This window comes from Equus quagga, chromosome 7 (genome assembly GCF_021613505.1).
Source record: "Equus quagga isolate Etosha38 chromosome 7, UCLA_HA_Equagga_1.0, whole genome shotgun sequence".
NCBI lineage: Eukaryota > Metazoa > Chordata > Mammalia > Perissodactyla > Equidae > Equus > Equus quagga.
In genome coordinates, this window is record NC_060273.1 from 76,648,368 (window position 1) to 76,669,545 (window position 21,178).

The window sequence follows — 21,178 nt, forward strand, 5'->3', positions numbered from 1 at the left end:
CAGGGAAGACTCCCAAAGGGCCAGGTAAAAAAAGTTACAATGGGAAGCCATAAGAACAGAGATATTACCTGCCCTGTATCATAAGAGTGACACAGTTTACAGCTGGAGTCCAGATGAGTTAATTGCTTACTAGAACAAAAAAATAACATACCTCAGAAGAATACAACAGAATCTACAATTGCCATGATGTATTATTTACAAGGCCTAATTTTCAACCAGAAATTACTACACATGCAAAGAAACATTAAAGTGTGCTCCATACTCAGGGGAAAAGGCAGCCAATAGAAACTGACTTTGAGTGGCTCCAAATGATGGATTTAGCAGACAAAGACTTTAAAGCAATTATAAATATGTTCGAAGAATTAAAGGAAAATATGGTATCATATTGAACAAACAGGAACTCAATAGAAAAATGGAAACTAAAAAAAGAAAAAGAAATTCTAGGGCTAAAAGTACAAAACCTGAAATTTAAAAAGTTCACTAGATGGACTCAATCACATATTGGGGATGGCAGAAGAAAGAATCAGTGAACTTGAAGACAGAGCAACAGTGGTGCCCAAACAACAGAAAGAATAAAGATTGAGGAAAAATGAAGAGAACCCCAGAGACCTGAGTGGACAACGTCCAAATGTTCAAAACACATACTATTGTAATTCCAAAGGAAGAGAAAGAAAAGGGGCCAGAATAAATCTTTGAAGAAATAATTGCTGAAAACCTCCCAAAGGGGTGATGGAAATGTTCCGTATTTTGATTGTGGTGGTGGTTTCATGGGTGCATATATTCATCAAAACTTATCAACCTGTACAGTTTAAATGGATGTGCTTTATTGTACATAAATTATAGCTCAATAAAGCTGTTTAAAAATGTAAATGGTGAAATATACCTCCCCTTCCATTAAAAAAACCCCAACAGATGGTTTGCCCATTATATTGGATATCAGAAGAGATAAAACGAGTAAATAGAAAAATAAATCTGAAGAAATTAACCAGAATGTAACATGGTGAGATGACTAAGAAGTCATGACACCTGGAGAACAGAATTCGAGGAGGAGAAAGAGAGAACAGTGGAAATTTGGACAGATGGTATTTGGAGAGATTTTCACTGAGAATTTTCCAGTTTTGATAAAAGACATAAATGCTAAGGTTCAGGAAGCAGATGGAGTCCTATGCAGTATAAATAAAACTATATCCATATCTAGACACACAGTTGTGAAGATGGAGAATGCCATGGAGAAGGTCTTAAAAACAGCTGAAGGAAAGAACGATGAACTATAAAATGTCATTTATATTGGCAGCAGACTTTTTTTTTTTTTTTTTAAAGATTTTATTTTTTCCTTTTTCTCCCCAAAGCCCCCCGGTACATAGTTGTGTATTCTTCGTTGTGGGTTCTTCTAGTTGTGGCATGTGGGACGCTGCCTCAGCGTGGTCTGATGAGCAGTGCCATGTCCGCGCCCAGGATTCGAACCAACGAAACACTGGGCCGCCTGCAGCGGAGCGCGCGAACTTAACCACTCGGCCACGGGGCCAGCCCCATGCAGCAGACTTTTTAATACAACAATAGTGGCCAAGAGAGTAGAATCTGGTCTTCAAAGAGCTGAGAGAAAATAAATGCCAACCCCCTCCCTCTTGTTACCTCGTAACCAGCTGCAGAGTCATTTCTGAGCAGCGCTTTCTGCTTCAAGCCTTCTCATTACCTCTTCTCTCCCAGTCCATCAAAATATGTCGTCTCTTAAACTCTTAAGGGATTTTATTTAAAGTAAACAGTGTTAATGTGTTGAGGGTGTTAATGACTTAATACCGTGGACTGCCAGTGTTGGCTTAAGCCATTTTTATTATAATATTACTTAAATATACACAAATATATAAAACGAGGTATAAACTCTCATGCTTATAGTCTCACACAACTGTTAAACCAAAACAAATTTATAAATATATATAATTTATTTATAAAGAAATTAAAAACAATGTTACCATGTCAATAAAATCCAAAATATTGACATGAATGTGACAGATGATGCTCTTAGGCTGAGATTAAATGACAGAAATTATGTTTAATAGGAGAAAAATGTAGCTGCGCGTCTTCTGTTTCACTACGGGAGGTTCAGCGCGATGAGTCTGGAGTCAGATTGCCTGGGTTGAAACCCTACTGTGCGATTTGGCAAGTGACTTAACTCCTTTAAGCCTCTATGTCTCCACTGTAAAATGAAGATAGTGAGTACCTACTCACAGGGATATGGTGAGGGTTACATGTGACAACACGAGGAAAGTAGTTAGCCCAGTGCCCAACACATAAAAAGGGCTTTATAAATTATTATTATTATTGTTGTAATTTGTCCTTTTTGATGATAAACCTATTTTAACTTCTGTTTCATAATTGAGGCATCCCAAAATGTAATACCAAGAAAATCCACTCAAGGAAAAAGTCCCAGTGAACCAGAGACTACCAAGCTGACTCTCGAACACATCTTTGCATGCAATGAAAAAGGTACCAACTACACCAGGCCTTTGAGTTTGGAATCCCTCTGTTAGTGTGAGATGCCCAAGGGCTCAGTTCTCACACCATATTTTCTCTTCAGTCTACCCAGTGACAGGATGTCAATGGCCTTCTGTTGGTCCAGGTATGAGCTAAAACTCCCTTACAAATCTGGGAACTCAAAGTGTGTGTCCAGACTGAGTCATGGGGTGGTAGTCCAGGTGATCCAGAATAGGTTTACAGTCCTTTTTAAAGTTCCTCCCCTATCCGTAAGTCCTCTCCTAAAGGCATGGCAAGCTCTGTGGTGAAACGTAGCAAAGGTCAGATAAAGTAGATCATGCGAAATACTTAGCAGAGACCACTTTGACCCAAGCAAGCCATTACACCACACCCTGAGAAAGTCACAAACACACAGAGGCTGTCTTCACTGCTGGGCTCCAGTTCATTACCTGGAGTCCACTTCCCCCATACCTGAACTGTGACCGCCTCTCAAGGATACTGAGGAGACTAATGAACAAAAAATTGTGGAATTCTTCAAATCCTTATGAACACTAAGCACAAAGAACAATTACTAAATTCAGACAAAACACCAGATTCTTAGAAACTGGAATTCACACATACACATTGCTCCCCACTTCACCAATTTAAATTAAAAAGTGGAGGTGGGTTGGGCCGGCCCAGTGGCACAGTGGTTAAGTTCACACGTTCGGCTTCTTAGTGGCCTGGGGTTCGCCTGTTCAGATCCCGGGTGCAGACATGGCACCGCTTGGCACGCCATGCTGTGGTAGTCATCCCACATAGAAAGTAGAGGAAGATGGGCATGATGTTAGCTCAGGGCCAGGCTTCCTCAGCAAAAAGAGGAGGACTGGCAGTAGTTAGCTCAGGGCTAATCTTCCTCAAAAAAAAAAAAAAAAGTGGAGATGGCAAAAGAATTGAAAGCAGGGACTGAAACAGATACTTGTATACCCATGTTACAGAAGTATTATTCACAATAGGCAAAAGGTAGAAACAACCCAAGCGTCCACTGACCAATGAATACATAAACAAAATGTGCATATACATACAATGGAGTATTACTCCATTACTCCATAAAAAAGAATGAAGTGCTGATACATGCTATAACATAGATGAACCCTGAAAACAGTATACTAAGTGAAATAAGCCAGACACTAAAGGACAAATATTGTATGATTCTATTTATATGAGATATCTAGACGAGGCAAATTCAGAGAGATAGAAAGTAGATTAGAGTTTACCAGGCGAGAGGGAATGGAGCGTTATTGCTTTGTGGTTACACAGTTTCCCTGTGATGAAAAGTTTTGGAAACAGATATTAGTGATGGTTACACAACATTGTGAATGTAATTGCCATAGAACTGCACACTTAAAAATGGTTTAAAGGGGCACATTTTGTGTTATATATATTTCACCACAATTTTAAAAAAACAAGGGACTCAAATCACAGAAAACAACCCAAATGTCCTTCAATGGGTATATGGATAAACAAACTGTGGTACATCCGTATGTTGTAATAAATTGGAACTAACTGTTGATACATACAACAACTGGGGTTAATCCCAAGGGCATTATGCTGAGTGAAAGAAGTCAGTCTCTAAAGGTGGCATTCTGTATGATTCCATTTATTTGAGAGAAAGAAAAACCAGAGGGATGGAGACAGATCAGTCGTTGCCAGGTGCTGGGGGTGCGGAGAAGAGTGTGCTTATAAAGAGACAGCACAAGAGAGTTTTTTGGGGTGATGGAGCTCTTCCATATCCTAGCTGTGGTGGTGGTTACAGGAATCTAAACATGTGCAAAAATTCAGAACTACTCATCAAAATTTTTAAAAGTTGAAAAAGTGGAGTAGAAGGAGAAATGGCGCTGATTGCTCTCACTGTTCTTGTCACTGCTGATCACTGTTTCCTCTCTCAAACCCCCTTAATATCCCATGGATTTCTCTCTCTCTTAAAATGTCCAAAGATCACAGTCTGGAAAACATGTTTTGTAAATTATAATGAGGGGTTGGTCCATAGTTTTCTCCCTGGAAGGAATTCTTTTCCCTGCACCTCATCCATCCACATGTAATCACACTGTCTTTCTAGCCTTGATGCATTTCCTGGACAAAACTTGATTCCCTTGGGGAAAAGAAATGTGGCTGTGTCTCAGTGATAAGGTCCACAGGGTCCTGGAAATTACTAGAACACACATCTATCACGACACAATGAGGTGAACAACATTCACAGTGCTTCCTTTGAGGTACAAACTTGGCAAAATTTCTGTTCCATAGTGCGAGTTTCCTAGGTTGTTTTATAAGAATAGTCCCAGAAAATCTTCTGGTTTCACGGCTGTGAGTACCTGGAAGTGGTCAGTCCCATGAGCCCAAATCTAAGGCTCCATCTAATAAACACACAAAAATGCTGTGGGAAACTGTGGATCCAAACCAATGGTCTGCAGGAGAAAAATGGTGACAGAAAGCTCCCAGCTATCTCATGTTTCCGTGGTAATTCATGCTACACTGGCAGCTCTGGCCTTTGGAAGCCTCTGCAAGCCCTTGGGACATTATTTATGGCAGCTACAGGCAGCTACAGGCCCTGGATGTGAGCTGGACAAACTGGGGAGAAAGCAGACAGAGACTGCCCTGCTTTATCTCATCGTCTACTTCCTCACCTCTCCTTGCGGGGTGGGGGTGTCACCCAGTGAAAGAATATTTTACAAGCAAGCCATTCATCAGGACTCCTAATTAAAAAGTTGGAAAGCGTAACACTGGAGCTGGTTTTGCCGTCTTCCAACACCTCATTAACCTCGTCACTGTTCTTGTGTCGAGGGCAGGAGTCTCAGGAATTACTACATAGATTTGGTCCTGAACACTCAAGCAGAAAAAGAAACAGCAACACTTTGCCTGAAAAATAACCCCCCATATGACCACAGGAGTTGTGCCAGATCACGAACAAAACAGGAAGACATGACCAGGAGAGGAAGATCTACTTAGATTTTACCAAATTTAGGAATATTCACATTTACTCAGAGGAAAACAGAGTGGGAAGAATAAGTAATCTATTTTTCACAGGCCTTTCTAGTAAAGGGGAAGATGTTACCCAACTTGTCTCTGAAGGAGACAGCTACGAATAAATAGCTAGGGATTTCAACCATACTGTGTACCAAAAGCTGCACATTTTGTGAATTTTGAACTGAGTCCAAGTATTCTGGGGGTTTTTTTGCTCAATGGCAAAACTAAACTTATGTTTTAAATACACAAATAAACCCTAAGGAAATAGTTCAAACTGAAACCATATCCATTTATTTTCCATGACTGGTGAACTGAAATATAAAAATGCTCACCCAACCAAATCAATATTTCTATGTGTTTGAGTCCATCTCTGGTATCATGGAAATGGGAGGAAGATACTAGGCTCTATTGGAGGAAGGCGTCCAACTTCATCTCATTCCTGCTGAGAATTTGATGAGACTTGGGGAAATGGTTCTGAGCAGTCTCAAGAAACCCAAGGGCAGAATCCAAATCTCTAGGTCTTATTTGCATCTTTGACATGGTCACTTGCCCACAAGAACTAGAATCCCTTCTGTTGTTGGAACCCTACAAGAGGAAAGTTACAGAGCCCATTTTTTCCATTCAAAATGAGAAATCAAGAGGCCAAAAGATGGATTCTAATGCTTACCTATTTTCTTTGGCCTAGAGCAAGTTATAAGAGCTATGATATTGCTGTCCAGTCATTTGGATCCCTTCCAAAAGGTCTAATGGGTACCTTTGTCAATCTGAACAGAACAGAAGGGATGCTAAATGTGGCAGATGCAGCAAGGCCAGATATTTTATCTCACCTAGTTACGAATTAATGGTGCTTGTAGACAGATCGCTAGACAAGCCAAAATGCTAATATATCCTGGAAATGTTGACATTCTAGACACAAAATATCAAAAACTGGTGATTTGTAGAATAGACAGAGGGCATGTGAGTGAGCCAGAGGCTGTCTCCTCAGAGAGTAGATGACAGTGACACAGATCTGGCCCATAGCCCTGATCATCTTTTGCAATCTCTTTTGGTTGGCTTTTCTCTTCTTCTTTTGCATAAGGGTCTGTTCTAGCCTTGTCGACTCTCCTTGGGTGATGACAGCTGCTCCCAGGCCTTCAAGGGAAGCCTTTCCCTGATGACTCCCAACCTTTGTCTGCACTTATTTTGGGAGCTGTGGGTATGTTCAACTGCCCGCTGGATACTGCCACCAGCAAACACCTTGAAAATCATTCGCTCTCTCTTCTTTAGTCCCAGATTTACTCCTTATTCACTCATGAAAACTGTGAGCCCCAAAGCAAAAATTACCCCAAAATGACTCCTGTGATGCTTTCTCAGTCTCAAAATGAATAGATTTCCAGCAAGAAGGTGGCTAGAGGGTGACCACATTATAGAGATACGCCTGCTCACCCTGAGGCTAGTGGGTGGATGTGAGAGTTGTGTGTGTAAGGGGTAAGAGGGAATAGGGAGCAGTTCCCAGGAGACAGACGTGGTCCCTTGAAAGTTGGAGAGGCTGGTCAAACAACCCACTGTGAACTCCATGAGATTTCAATAGTTATGCTTTGTATAATCGTTTATAGGACCTACCTTATTATTTGTAAGAGAAGGAAAATTACAAGATTATGTGGAGTTTGCTTAAGTCTTGGGATATCAGGAATTTTATAGCTTCCTTTAGCAAAGTCACCAAGTGCTTAAATAAAATACAAAATCTTACAACGAATGAGAAAAAAATCTTCTAGAAAGAAGTTGAACAGTGTCTGATTCTTGCCCCCTGAATTTCTGCTCCCCTCTTTGAGGTCCTGCGGTACCTGACCATTGCCTCTAGCTATAGCATAGACAAAAATCCCCTTTCTTTGTTTCTACTTGTAAAATCTCAGACCAGCTGCCAACTTTCTAAAGAACATTATAAAACAAACAAGCAAGAAAAGTACAGGACACATGTCCTCATAGACTGTTTTAGGACTTGAAATCTAGACATAATCTAATCACCAACTTCTTTAACTTTCTTTTTATAAATGAGGAAACTAAGGCCTGGAGTGAGTATGTGAAGGGCGCAAGGCCAACCCCATAGTGTGGCAGAGGCAGGACCTGAACTTGGTGACTCATCTCCCCATCTTATGTCCTTTTCATTCTCTTAAGCTGCCACTCTTAAAAACAAGGCCTTGATTCCTTCCCTCCATCCTGAGCTTCACTCCTCCTTGGCTCTCTACTACATGGTCTCCCAGCAACATCTTGATTCCTTGGCTCCTAGGAACTGGTTTTATCTAAATACCTTGCTATATTCAAGGTCAAACTCCAGCTCCTCTAACAAACCAACTCTTTTTTTCTTGTAAACCTTCCATTCAGTTCTGTTTTCCCATCTAAGCAACATGCCTGGGTTACAGTGGAGTTACCTGGAATGGAGACTAACATCCTTGAGTCTCCATGAATGGCCATGGTTCAGGTCACTTGTTCCAGCCCCTTTAGAACTCTATGGTGAGTCTCCCAATGAACACAGGGAAACAGAATCTCAAAATTTTGTATATTACCCTCTCAATATACTAATCCCTTAATCATATGTTAACTATTATAACTGCCCACATGTACATGTGTTTATACACATACAAATTCATTCACACAATAAGAATTAGAACATACATATTGAGGATGATTATTCTTAGCCAAAAATATCAACAAAAAGGCACTTGAAGATCATGGGACTTTATATAACATAATGCAGTAAACTCAGTCCTGAGCTGGAAGTCATCATAATGTGCTCCTTGTCCCGACTTTGCTAGCCAGAGCTCTGAGAGCCTGATCTGCGTGCCAGCTCAGGGTCTCTGGGGAATCAGCCTAGGTCAGCAGGAATTTGATTTGCCTGGGGCCCCTCAAACCTCATAAAATAGTTTTCAAACATCTTTGGCCATCTCTGAGGGATGGAAATGTGGGACAGTGTCCACATTTATAAAAGATAAATGGTTGAGGAGGGACATTATAAGATGTGTAAGATTCCTTTTCTACAAGTTTACATATCTAAATTTTCCTTGGTTTGCCTTATAGAGAGTGTTTAAGGGGAATGCTAACTTTTTTCTTGAATTTTTGCTTCTGGGTACTTACAAGAGAACATTACAGTGCCTCCTTTTCCCGTTCCACTCTCAGGCAAGGCTTGAATTTGTTTTTTCAATGTCTGAGAATCCTGCCCCTTTCACCATCCCTCCTTCCCCCCATCCTCTCCCTTATTGCTACTCTGAGAAGTAGACTGCATGTTTGGTTTAGAGGGATTATACTAGAGGACCCCAGAGGGAAGGATGGAGGCCTCTGCTTTGCAGCAAAGAAGCAGAAGCTGCCAGACTCAAGAGGGTGACTGAAATTCTTCGAGAGGTCAGGGTTTTGGAGTTTCTATGTATCGCGCTTGAACATCTGTGCGCTGTTGATGTGCCATGCCACGAGCAGGAGGGGGGAATTGCTGCTAAGCCACAAAGCCCTGAGGGCAGAGCTGAGGGCTTCTGTGCCCTCCCTGGTCCTGTAAGAAAGCTCTTTGAAGGATATCTCTGTGCCTCTTGGGGAAGTAGTGCCCGAAAGATGGCCAAGAAAAGCCACCTGGAAATAGCAACAAATGTCCTAAATCTTTCTCAACTCAATTTATGAGGGCAGTATTACCCTAATACCAAAACTAGATAGAGACAGTATAAGAAAAGAAAACTATAGAACAATATCCCTCATGAACATAAATACAAAAATCCTTAACAAAATATTAGCAGATTTAATCTAGTGATACAGAAAAAGGATAATTGTGATATATCCATGCAATAAAAAACTACTCAGCAATAAAGAGGAATGAGCTACTGATATACATAACAACGTGAAGGAACCTCAAAAACATTACACTAAATTAAAAAAGCCACACAAAAGTGTGCATGTGTGTATGTGTAGATATAGATATATATGATTATATATATACACGAAACTCTAGAAAAGACAAATTAATTGTATGGTGACAGAAAGCAGATAGTGGTTGCCTGGAATGGGGAGGATGAGGGATGAGGATTGACTGGCTTGGGGCCCAAGGAAACTCTTTGGGGTAATGGAAATGTTGTATACCTTGATTATGGTGGTTGTTACATGGATGTATAACTCTCTCAAAACTTATCAAAAGGTACATTCAACATGAGTGCTTTTTATGATAGGTAAACTATAGCTCAATAAATTTGATTTTGAAAAACATCTAAGAAAGCGAGTTTGTCCAATGGAGGCCCTAATCTTTAAAAGGCCACAACATTTGGTGAGGTTGGGCAAAAGAAGTATAATTCTCAGGGTGAAAACTCACTTACAGCACCAAGGACTCCCTGGACGTGGTGGCAGGGTAGACTTGGGAAAGGTGGTGACAGTGGGAACAGCGTAAAATAATCACCTCAAACCCTGAGAACCCTTGAATATTCAATAACTAACTAGTAGAGCCATGGTGTCTAAAAGCCATGGGCTTGATGTCCCTTGACAGTCCCTGAGAGCTCAGTCTTCAAGTCTTACAAGGGGTAAGGCCCCTCCTTCAAGTCCTAAAAGCCTTTTTTGGGGGCAAGGCTTTCTCATGAGAGATCTCTAGGAGCTAAAGGAAGCGCCCAGATGACAGCTAGCAAAGAAATGGGGACCTCAGTCCTGCAACCACAAGGAACTGAATTCTGCCAACAACCTGAATGAGCTTGGAAGTCAATTCTTTTCCTGAGGCTCCAGAAAGGAATTCAGCCTTGGTCACATCTTGATTTTGGTCTATGAGGCCGAGAACAGAGGACTAAGCCCATCCGTATTTCTGACCTACAAAACTGTGAGATAATAAACTTGTATTGTTTTAAGCCTCTAAGTTTGTGGTGGTGATTTGTTATGACACCAATAGAAAATGTAACACATATTATAACAATAATAATCATATATAGGAACTCTACAGACTAAAAAGACAAAGAAGAGCCGGCCCGGTGGCGCAGCGATTAAGTGCACACGTTCCGCTTAGGCGGCCCGGGGTTCGCCGGTTCAGATCCCAGGTACGGACATGGCACCGCTTGGCAAAAGCCATGCTGTGGTAGGCGTCCCACATATAAAGTAGAGGAAGATGGGCATGGATGTTAGCTCAGGGCCAGTCTTCCTCAGCGAAAAGAGGAGGATTGGCAGCCGTTAGCTCAGGGCTAATCTTCCTCAAAAAAAAAAAAAAGAAAAAGAAAAAGACAAAGAGAAGCATCAATCTCACTATTCTAATAGATCTCTCTTTTCACTCACATTTCATAATGAAAATAATTTAAAATACATATATCTATTGGTCCATATCCCTAACATTAAACTCTCAATTTCTCCTTTGGTTTACCTGAATAACTCCAAGAACTGAAATTTTATATGGAAGAGATGACATCTTTATGGTAGACTTTTTGTTTGAGTCAAAAGATTTGAGGTTTTCTTGATTATAGTACGGAGGTGAACTTTGCTAAGAGATTTTCTTTGATTTCTGAAGGAAAGTATATTTAGCATTTTAATCTACACACAGAATTAACTTTGACTTCAAAACTACTCTTTGCTTAAAACCCAGACCCAGGACTTTCAGTATATCAACCTTATAAATATAAAGTCTCTAGGTTAAGCAAGCTTTTCATTTTTAAAGATGGGGTTTTCCAGGTATAATCAAAATGGTTTCTTAGGAATCTGCAAAATATTCTCCCTTGATTCTTCACTATGCAATGGCAAGATTAAATACCTTTTTTTCCCCTTAAAAAGTTTAATAAAACATTTTTCTTAGGAACCTGATGATAGAGTAGCACAGTACCCATGGAGAGGTGAGACTGACACGTGGCTCCTTGGAAATCAATGGAGTTCATACCAATTCAAAAGCTACCTTTAAAACTATTTGAGTAATAAACCAAAATCTAATGAATTACACAGGTTTTATAATACAGTAGTCCAAAAGGTTTGGTTTTTTTTGTTTTTTTACATCCAACTTTCAGAAATGATGGATGTGGTGCCAGGATGTTCCATTGATCACTGTGTCAGGGGCTTGCCTGGGCCAGCATTGTATTTTTAGTCTTCACTAGGAGAAATATTTTAAAAAGTGAGTGGCTGGGAAGATCCTATTCTTCCCTAATTCCAGATGATAATTCCATAATATGAAAGAAAAGTACTTTTCCATATTTCCCAGATCTTCATCCACTCCTCTGCACCTAGGATTATTTCCAAAGCTCCCAGACATTTAAAGTTTTTTTAAGGATTCTTGCACTAGATTATTCATAAGCTAATTATCTATAGAACTTTCAGGTCTTTAGTTTTGTTTTCTCCCTCTTTCTAGTTACTATGTCTAGTTATAATTGTTAATTATGGTTTATTAAAAAGACAAACTGCCTCTTGGAAAGCTGCCCTTAGGCCACTATTAAGGAAGCCAGACTCAGCTACTGGAGAATGAGATGCCTCCTGGAGGACAAAGGAGATGCTCAAGCCAGCAGCCCTCACCAAACCCAAGACGTGTGAGTGAGGTCCTCTTGGATCTTCTAGCCTGGATGCAAACAGCCAAGCAGCCTCATGAATGAACCTATGTGAAACCAGCAGAGGAGCTGCCCAACTAGCCCACAGAACACTGAGAAATAATAAAGCATTACTATTTGAAGCCACTGAGTTTTGGGGTGGCTTGTCCCAGCAAAGGCTAACGGAAATACAAGTGCAATATTGAAAGCTTTCTGCCTGAGAGATGGAATAAGACCAAGACAACTGCTTTCAACATTGCACTGGAGGTCCTACTGAGAATGATACAGCAGCAAATATAAATACAATGGCTAAGAATTGGATAATATTCAAAGATGACACCATTGTATGTGTGGATAACATAGAAGATCCTAGTAGATTTAATATGAAAATTTAGCAAGGTCACTTGTTTAAAGTTGATAGTAAATTCTTTTTTTATCTATATACAAGCAAAAAACACATACAAAAATAATGATGCTATTTACAATAAGATGAAAAAGCATGAAATACCTGGGAATAAAATTAAATGAAATATGTGTAAGACCTCTACATTGAAAACTACAAAACATTACCGAGAAAAACAAGACCTACATAAACGAAGATATACACATTTATAGACAGGAAAGTTCAATATTCAAAGATGTCAAGTCTCCCCTGACTTGATCTGCAGATGTAATGCAAGTACAAACAAAATCTAGGCATGGTAGTTTCTTCTTTTTCCTGGAAATTGACCAGCTGACTCTAAACTTCATATGGAAATACAAAGAGCTAGAATTATGAACAAAATGGAGGGACTGAACCTACCCAATATTAAGACTTACTATAAAGCTACATTAATTAAGACAATTGGCTATACTAATTCACGCAAGGAAAGACAAACTGACCAATGAAACAGACTAGAGGGTTCAGATCCACACGAGATTGCACTGCTATGGGGAAATTTAGTTTTTTCAATAAACTGGATCTGCGTTAATTGAAAATTCATATGGAAAAATGAATCTTAACCCCTACCTCAAACCATACCCATGAGTAAATTTCAGATACACTGAAGATCTAAAAGGTAGAATAAAGGTGAAAGGTAGAATAAAGAAGCTTTTAGAAGAAAACATAGCAGAATATCTTCATGATCTTGAGGGAGGCAAAGATTTCTTATACAGGTATACCTCATTTCTTCACTTATTGTGCTTCGCAGATACTGTGTTTTTTTACAAATTGAAGGTTTGTGGCAGCCCTGTGTTGAGCAAGTCTACTGGCGCCATTTTTCCAACAGCATTTGCTCACTTCATGTCTCTGTTTCACATTTTGGTAATTCTTGCAATATTTCAAACGTTTTCATTATTATATTTGTTATGGTGATCTGTAATCAGTGATCTTTGATGTTACTATTGTGGTTGTTTTGGGGTGCCACAAGCCACACCCATGTAAGATGGTGAACTTAATCGATAAATGTTGTGTGTCCTGACTGCTCCACCAACTGGTCATTCCCCAGTCTCTCTCCCTCTCCTCAGGCCTCCCTATTTCCTGAGACACAATATTGAAATTAAGCCAATTTATAACCCTACAATGGCCTCTAAGCGTTAAGGTGAAAGGGAGAGTCACGCATCCCTCACATTATATCAAAAGCTAGAAATCATTAGGCTTAGTGAGGAAGACACGTCAAAGGCTGAGATAAACTGAAAGCTAGGCCTCTTGTGCCAAAAGTTAGCCAAGTTGTGAATGCAAAGGAAAAGTTCCTGAAGAAAATTAAAAGTGCTACTCCAGTGAACACACAAATGGTAAGAAAGCAAAACAGCCTTATTGCCGATATGGAGAAAGTTTTAGTGGTCTAGATAGAAGATGAAACCAGCCACAACATACTCTTAAGCCAAAGTCTAGTCCAGAGCAAGGCCTTAACTCTCTTCAATTATATTAAAACTGAAAGAGGTGAGGAAGCTGCAGAAGAAAAGTTTAAAGCTGGCAGAGGTTGGTTCTTGAGGTTTAAGGAAAGAAGCTGTCTCCATAACAGAAAAGTACAGGTGAAGCAGCAAGTGCTGATGTAGAAGCTGCAGCAAGTTACCCAGAAGGCCTAGCTAAGATAACTAATGAAAGGGCTACTCCAAACAAAAGATTTTCAATGTAGATGAAAGAGTTATATTGGAAGAAGATACCATCTAGGACTTTCATAGCTAGAGAAGAGAAGTCAATGCCTGGCTTCAAAGCTTCAAAGGACAGGCTGACTCTCTTGTTAGAGGCTGATGCAGCCGGTGACTTGAAGTTGAAGCTAATGCTCATATACCATTCTGAAAATCCTAGGACTCTTAAGAGTTATGCTAAATCTACTACATCTGTGCTCTATAAATGGAATAACAAAGCCTGGATGACAGCACATCTGTTTACAACATGGTTTACTGAATATTTTAAGCCCACTGTTGAGACTCACTGCTCAGAAAAACAGATTCATTTCAGAATATTACTGCCCATTGACAACACACCTGGTCACCCAAGAGCTCTGATGGAGATGTACAATGAGATTAATGTTGTTTTCACGCTTGCTAACCCAACATCCATTCTGCAGCCCATGGATCAAGGAGTAATTTTGACTTTCAAGTCTTATTATTTAAGAAATACATTTCCTAAGGCTATAGCTGCCATAGATAGTGATTCTTTTGATGGATCTGAGCAATTGAAAACCTACTGGAAAGAATTCACCATTCTAGATGCCATTAAGAACATCTGTAATTCATGGGAAGAGATCAAAATATCAATGTTAATAGGAGTTTGGAGGAAGTTGACTCTAACCCTCATGAATGACTTTGAGGACTTCAAGACTTAATGGAGGAAGTAACTGCTGATGTGGTAGAAATAGAAAGAGAGGTAGAATTAGAAACGAAGCCTGAAGATGTGACTGAATTGCTACAATCTCATGATAAAACTTTAATGCATGAAGAGTTCCTTCTTATAGATGAGCAAAGAAAGTGTTTTCTTGAAATGGAATCTACTCCTGGCGAAGATACCATGAAGACTGTTGAAATGACAACAAATGATTTAGAATATTACATAAACTTAGTTGATAAAGCAGTGGCAGGGTTTCAGAAGATTGACTCCAATTTTTAAAGAAGTTCTACTGTGGGCAAAGTGTGATCAAACAGCATCTCATGCTACAGAGAAATCGTTCGTGAAAGGAAGAGTCAATCAATGCAGCAAATTTCACTGTTGTCTTATTTTAAGAAATTGCTACAGCCATTTCAACCTTCAGCAGCCACCACCCCAATCAGTCAATACCCATCAACATGGAGACAAGATCCTCCACCAGCAAAAACATTACGACTTGCTGAAGGGTCAGATGATGGTTAGCAAGTTTTTTTGCAATAAGGTTATTTCTTAATTAAGGTATACACATTGCTTTTTTTAGACATAATGTTATGGCACACTTAATAGACTACAATATAGTGTAAATATAACTTCTACATGCACTGAGAAACAAAAAGTTCACTTCATTGAGTGACTCACTTCATTGCAATATCTGCTTTATTGCACTGATCTGGAACCAAACCCGCAATATCTCTGAGGTATGCCTATAAAGGACACAGCACTCTACCATAGAGGGGAAAATTGACCAGTTGGACTATATTGATCTACAAAATTAATACTTGTATTATTATTACAAAGTTAATTACTTCTGTTCATCAAAAGACACTATTAGTAGTGTGAAAGGGCAACTTTGATATTTTGCTCATTGTGACTTTAAAAAAATTTTTATGGTAAAATACACATAACATAAAATTTCCTTTTTAAATGTTTTTAAAGATACAATTCAGTGGCATTTAGTACATTCACATTATTGCACACAGACTAAAACTCTGTACCCATTAAACAATGGTGACATAGGAGGTTTCTGACTCCCTCCTCCCATGGATGCACTGAATATACAACTACACATATATCAATTCTCTCTGAGATAAGTCCAGAAACTAGCTGAGTGACTTCTACACATGGGCAACTGAGAAAATACACACATCAAAACGGGTAGGAAAAGTTGAGATACACTCTCACCATAAACACTAACCCTGGCACAGCACCTTACAATTTGGAGGAAACCTCCAACTTTCAGTTTCTCTCTGAGGAGAAGAGTTTGGATTACACATCTAGTGCCCCAACTCTTAAGGCTGCCACCTGAAGGACGGGTCCTCAACTCACCTAGCTCTGAGATCCAATGAGGCTTGCATTTACAAGTCCCACAGGGCTATAGCAAACAAAGAAGCAGCTGTTAAATGCGTACACAAGCATTCCCTATGGCTATATCCACCCCTCTCCCCAGCACAGAGGGATCAGACAAAAATGCCCAACTCTGTTTCTCCTTGGAAGAGATTTGAGTACAAACTTTCCCAGCTGCTGCCTGAGATTCTGGCTCCTGATCAGCCTGTATGTGAAAGCTGACTGAGATCCTCCTGGAAGCATGAGAAAGCTGGTGGGCACATCCCCTACTGTCTCCCCATGGCTTGCTCTAAGAGTAAAACCAAGTCTCCAGCTTTTCCCTGGAATAATCTTATCCACACATCTAGCATCCCAACTGTTATAGCTGCTACCTGAGGAACTGGCTCCCAAATCACCCAGATCTGAGAACTAATAGAGCTCAGCATTCACAAGTTTCCTGGGATCACACAAAACAAAGACATGGTTCTATTTGGGCATACAAGCACTCCCAGTGACTATTCTCTCTGGCTCAGCACAGAGTGAGTAAACAAAAACATCCATATCTCAGTTTCTTCCTGATAGGGGCTAGCCTGCATATCTAATATCCTGACTTCCCAGCTGCCGCATGAATGTCTGGCTTTCAATTAGCCTGCACTGGGGAGCTGAAGGGGCAAGTAATTAGTAGTGCTCTGGGAGCCTAAACAGGTGTGTGGGCATTTCCCATGACTTTGGGACACTGACAGGTCTTGGCAAACCCTCATCTAATGGGAACCATTAAGAACAAAGATAGTGGCTTGGAGAATCACAAATGTTTGAAAGGCAACCAAGAGCTCAGGCTGGGCTGACTGACAAGGCTCATCTTCTGCACAAATCCAGTCTGTCAAGACTGAGAGAGGCGGCTGTTTTATGTAACATGCAGAAACCAATGTGGAGAGTCAAGGAAAACGAAAAAACAAGAGAATATGTTCCAAACCAAAGAACAAGATAAATCTCTAGAAACAGACCTTAATGAAATGGAGATAAGCGTTTCATCTGATAGTTCAAAATAATGGTCATAAAAATGCTCACTGAGTTCAGGAAATCAATGAATAACCAAAGTGAGAATTTCAACAAAGAGATTAAAAATATAAAGAAGTACCAACAGAAATCATAGAGCTGAAGAATACAATAACTGAACTGAAAAAAAATTCAACAGAGGGGTTCAACAACAGAGTAGATAAAGTAGAAGAAAAGATCAGTGAACTTGAAGAAAGGGCAGTGGAAAGCATCAAATTAGAGAAGCAAAAATCATCCAATCAGGAGAAGAAAAATGAATGAAAAATAGAGAAGATAGCTTAAAGGACTCACGACACACCATCACATGGATGGATATATGCAATACATATGTCTCAGAAAGAGAAGAGAGAGAGAAAGGGACAGAAAGCTTATTCAAAGAAATAATGGCTGAAAACTTTCCTAACCTGGGGAAGGAAACAGACATCCAGATCCAGAAGGTCCAAAGCACATCTAAAAAGAATACAAGGAGATCTACAACGAGACACATTATAATTACATTGTCAAAAGTTAAAGACAAAGAGAATCTTAAAAGCAGCATGAGAAAAGCAACTTGTTATGTACAAGGGTACCCAGAAAAGACTATCAGTGTGCTTTTCAGAGAAACATTGCAGGCCAGAAGGGAGTGCTGAAAGAAAAAAATTGTCAACCAAGAATATTCTATCTGGCAAAGCTGTCCTTTAGAATTGAAAGAGAGAGAGAGTTTCCCAGACAAAGAAAAAACTGAAGGAGTTCATCACCACTAGATTGACCTTACAAGAAATGTTAAAGGGACTTCTTCAAGCTGAAACAAAAGGATGGTAATTAGTAACATGAAAACATGAAAGTATAAAACTAACTGGTAAAGGTAAATACGTAATTAAATTTAGAATACTCTAAATTGTCACGGTAGTAGGTAAATCACTTTTAACCCAAGTATAAATGTTAAAAGACTTAAGTATTTAAAATAACTATAATTACGATAATCTGTTAATGGATACACAATATAAAAAGATGTAAATTGTGACATCAAAAACAAATCGTGGTGGGGAGTGTAAAAATGTAAAGCTTTTGTGTGTGTTTGAAGTTATCAGCTTAAAATAGACTACTGTAACTGTCAAATGTTTTTTGTAAGCCTCATGGTAACTACAAAACAAAAAACTATAGTAGATACATAAAAGATAAAAAAGAAAGGAATAAAAGCATACCATTACAGAAAACCATCAAATAACAAAGGAAAAGAGCAAGAGAGGAAGAAAGAAACAATAGAGGGGGCTGGCCCCGTGGCCGAGTAGTTAAGTTCGTGTACTCTGCTTCGGCAGCCCAGGGTTTCGCCGGTTTGAATCCTGGGCGCAGACATTGTACTGCTCATCAGTCCATACTGAGGTGGCATCCCACATGCCACAACTAGAAGGACCCACAACTAAAAATACACAACTATGGGGGCTGGCCCCGTGGCCGAGTGGTTAAGTTCGCGCGCTCCGCTGCAGGCGTTCCAGTGTTTCGTTGGTTCGAATCCTGGGCGCGGACATGGCACTGCTCGTCAGACCACGCTGAGGCAGCATCCCACATACCACAACTAGAAGAACCCACAATGAGAAATATACAACTATGTACTGGGGGGCTTTGGGGAGAAAAAGGAAAAAATAAAATCTTAAAAAAAAAAATACACAACTATGTACCAGGGGGCTTTGAGAAAAGAAGGAAAAATAAAATCTTTAAAAAAAAAAAGAAAGAAAGAAACAATAGAACTACAAAATAGCCAGAAAACAACAAACAAAATGGTAATAGTAAGTCCATGACTATCAATAATTACTTTAAATATTAATGGACTAAATTATCCAATCAAAAGACATACAGCAGCTGAATGGATTAAAAACAACAATTACATGCTGCCTACAAGAGACTAACTTTATCTTTAAGGACACACATAGACTGAAAGTTAAGGGATGAGGAAAGATATTCCAGGGGCTGGACAAGTGGTGTAATGGTTAAGTTCACATGCTCCATTTTGGCAGCCCAGGTTTCATCAGTTTGGATCCCGGGTGCGGACCTATACACTGCTTATCAAGCCATGCTGTGGCAAGCATCCCACATATAAAACAGAGGAAGATGGGCAGGGATGTTAGCTCAGGGCCAATCTTCCTCAGCAAAAAGAGGAGGAGGATTGGCAGTGGATGTTATCTCAGGGCTAATCTTCCTCAAAAAAAAAGAGAGATTCCATGCAGATGGAAACCAAAAGAAAGTAGGAGTAACTATCTTTATATCAGACAAAATAGACTGGAAGCTAAAAAATGTAACCAGAGACAAAGAAGGTCATTATAAAGCAGTCAATTTATCAAGAGGCTATAACAATTGAAAATATTTATGCACCCAACATTGGTGCACCTAAATATATTAAGCAAATATTAACAGACCTGAATGGAGAAATAAATAGGATACAATAATAATAGGGGACTTCAATACTCTACTTTCAACAATGGGTAAATATCAATAAGGAAACATTGGACTTAACTGACATGTCAGACCAGATGGACCTAACAGAGATATACAGAACATTCCATTCAACAACAGCAGAACTCACATTCTTCTCAAATGCACATGAAACATTCTCCAGGATAGATAATTTGTTAGGTCGCAACGCAAGTGTGAACTAATTTAAGAAGACTGAAATTATATCAAACATCTTTCCTGACCACAGTGGCTTATAACTAGAAATCAATTATAAGAGGAAAACTATAAAATTCACAAATTCATGGAGATTAAACAACATGCTCCTGAACAGCCAATGGATCAAAGAAAAAAATCAAAAGGAAAATCAAAATATACCTTGAGACAAATGAAAATGGTAACCCAACATAGCAAAACTTATGGGCTGCAGCAAAAGCAGTTCTAGGAAGGGAAGTTTATAGCAATAAATGCCTTTATTAAGAAACCAGAAAGATCTCAAATAAACACCCTAACTTTACACCTCAACGCACTAGAAAAAGAACAATGAACGAAGACCAAAGTTAGTAGAAGGAAGGAAATAACAAAGATCAGAGTGGAAATAAATGAAATAGAGACTAGAAAGATAGTAGAAAAGATCAATGAAACTAGGAGCTGATTTTTTGAAAAGATAAAATTGACAGAGCTTTAGCTGGACTAAAAAAAAAGAGAAGATTCAAATAAATAAAATCAGAAATGAAAGAGGAGACATTATAACTGATAACACAGAAATACTAAGGATCATAAGAAACTACTATGAACAATTATACACCAACAAATTAGATAACCTAGAATAAATGGATAAATTTCTAGAAACATAAGACCTACCAAGATTGAAACACGAAGAAACAGAAAATCTGAACAAATTACTGGTAAGGAAATTGAATCGGTAATCAAAAAACCTTCCAACAAAGAAAAGTCTAGGGCCAGACAGCCTCAGTAGTGAATTCTACCAAATGTTTAAAGATTTAATGCCAATCCTTCTCAAACTCTTCCCCAAAATCAAACAGGAAGGAATACTTCCAAACTCGTTTTACAAGGCCAGCATTACCCTAACACCAAAGCCAGACAAGGACACTACAAGAAAAGAAAATTACAGGCCAATATCCCTGAAGAACATAGATGCAAAAACCCTCCCCAAAATATTAGCAAACTGCATTCAACAGTATATTAAAAGCATCATACACCATGATCAATTTGGATTTATTCCTTGGAGGCAAGGATGGTTCAAAGTATGCAAATCACTAAATGCGATATACCACATTAACAAAATGAAGGATAAAAATCATAGACAAGAGAAACAGAGTCACACGGGATTCCAATATTAGAGTTAGCTGATAAGGACTTTAAAATAACTATACTTAATATATTGAAGAAAATAGAAAAAAAAGTAGAGAAAATATATTAAAAAGATGGAAACATTTACTAGAGAACTGAAATCTATTCTTATTTTTCAGCTTTATTGAAGTACAAGTGATAAATAAAATTGTAATATATTTAACGTATACAAAGTGATGATTTGATTCTC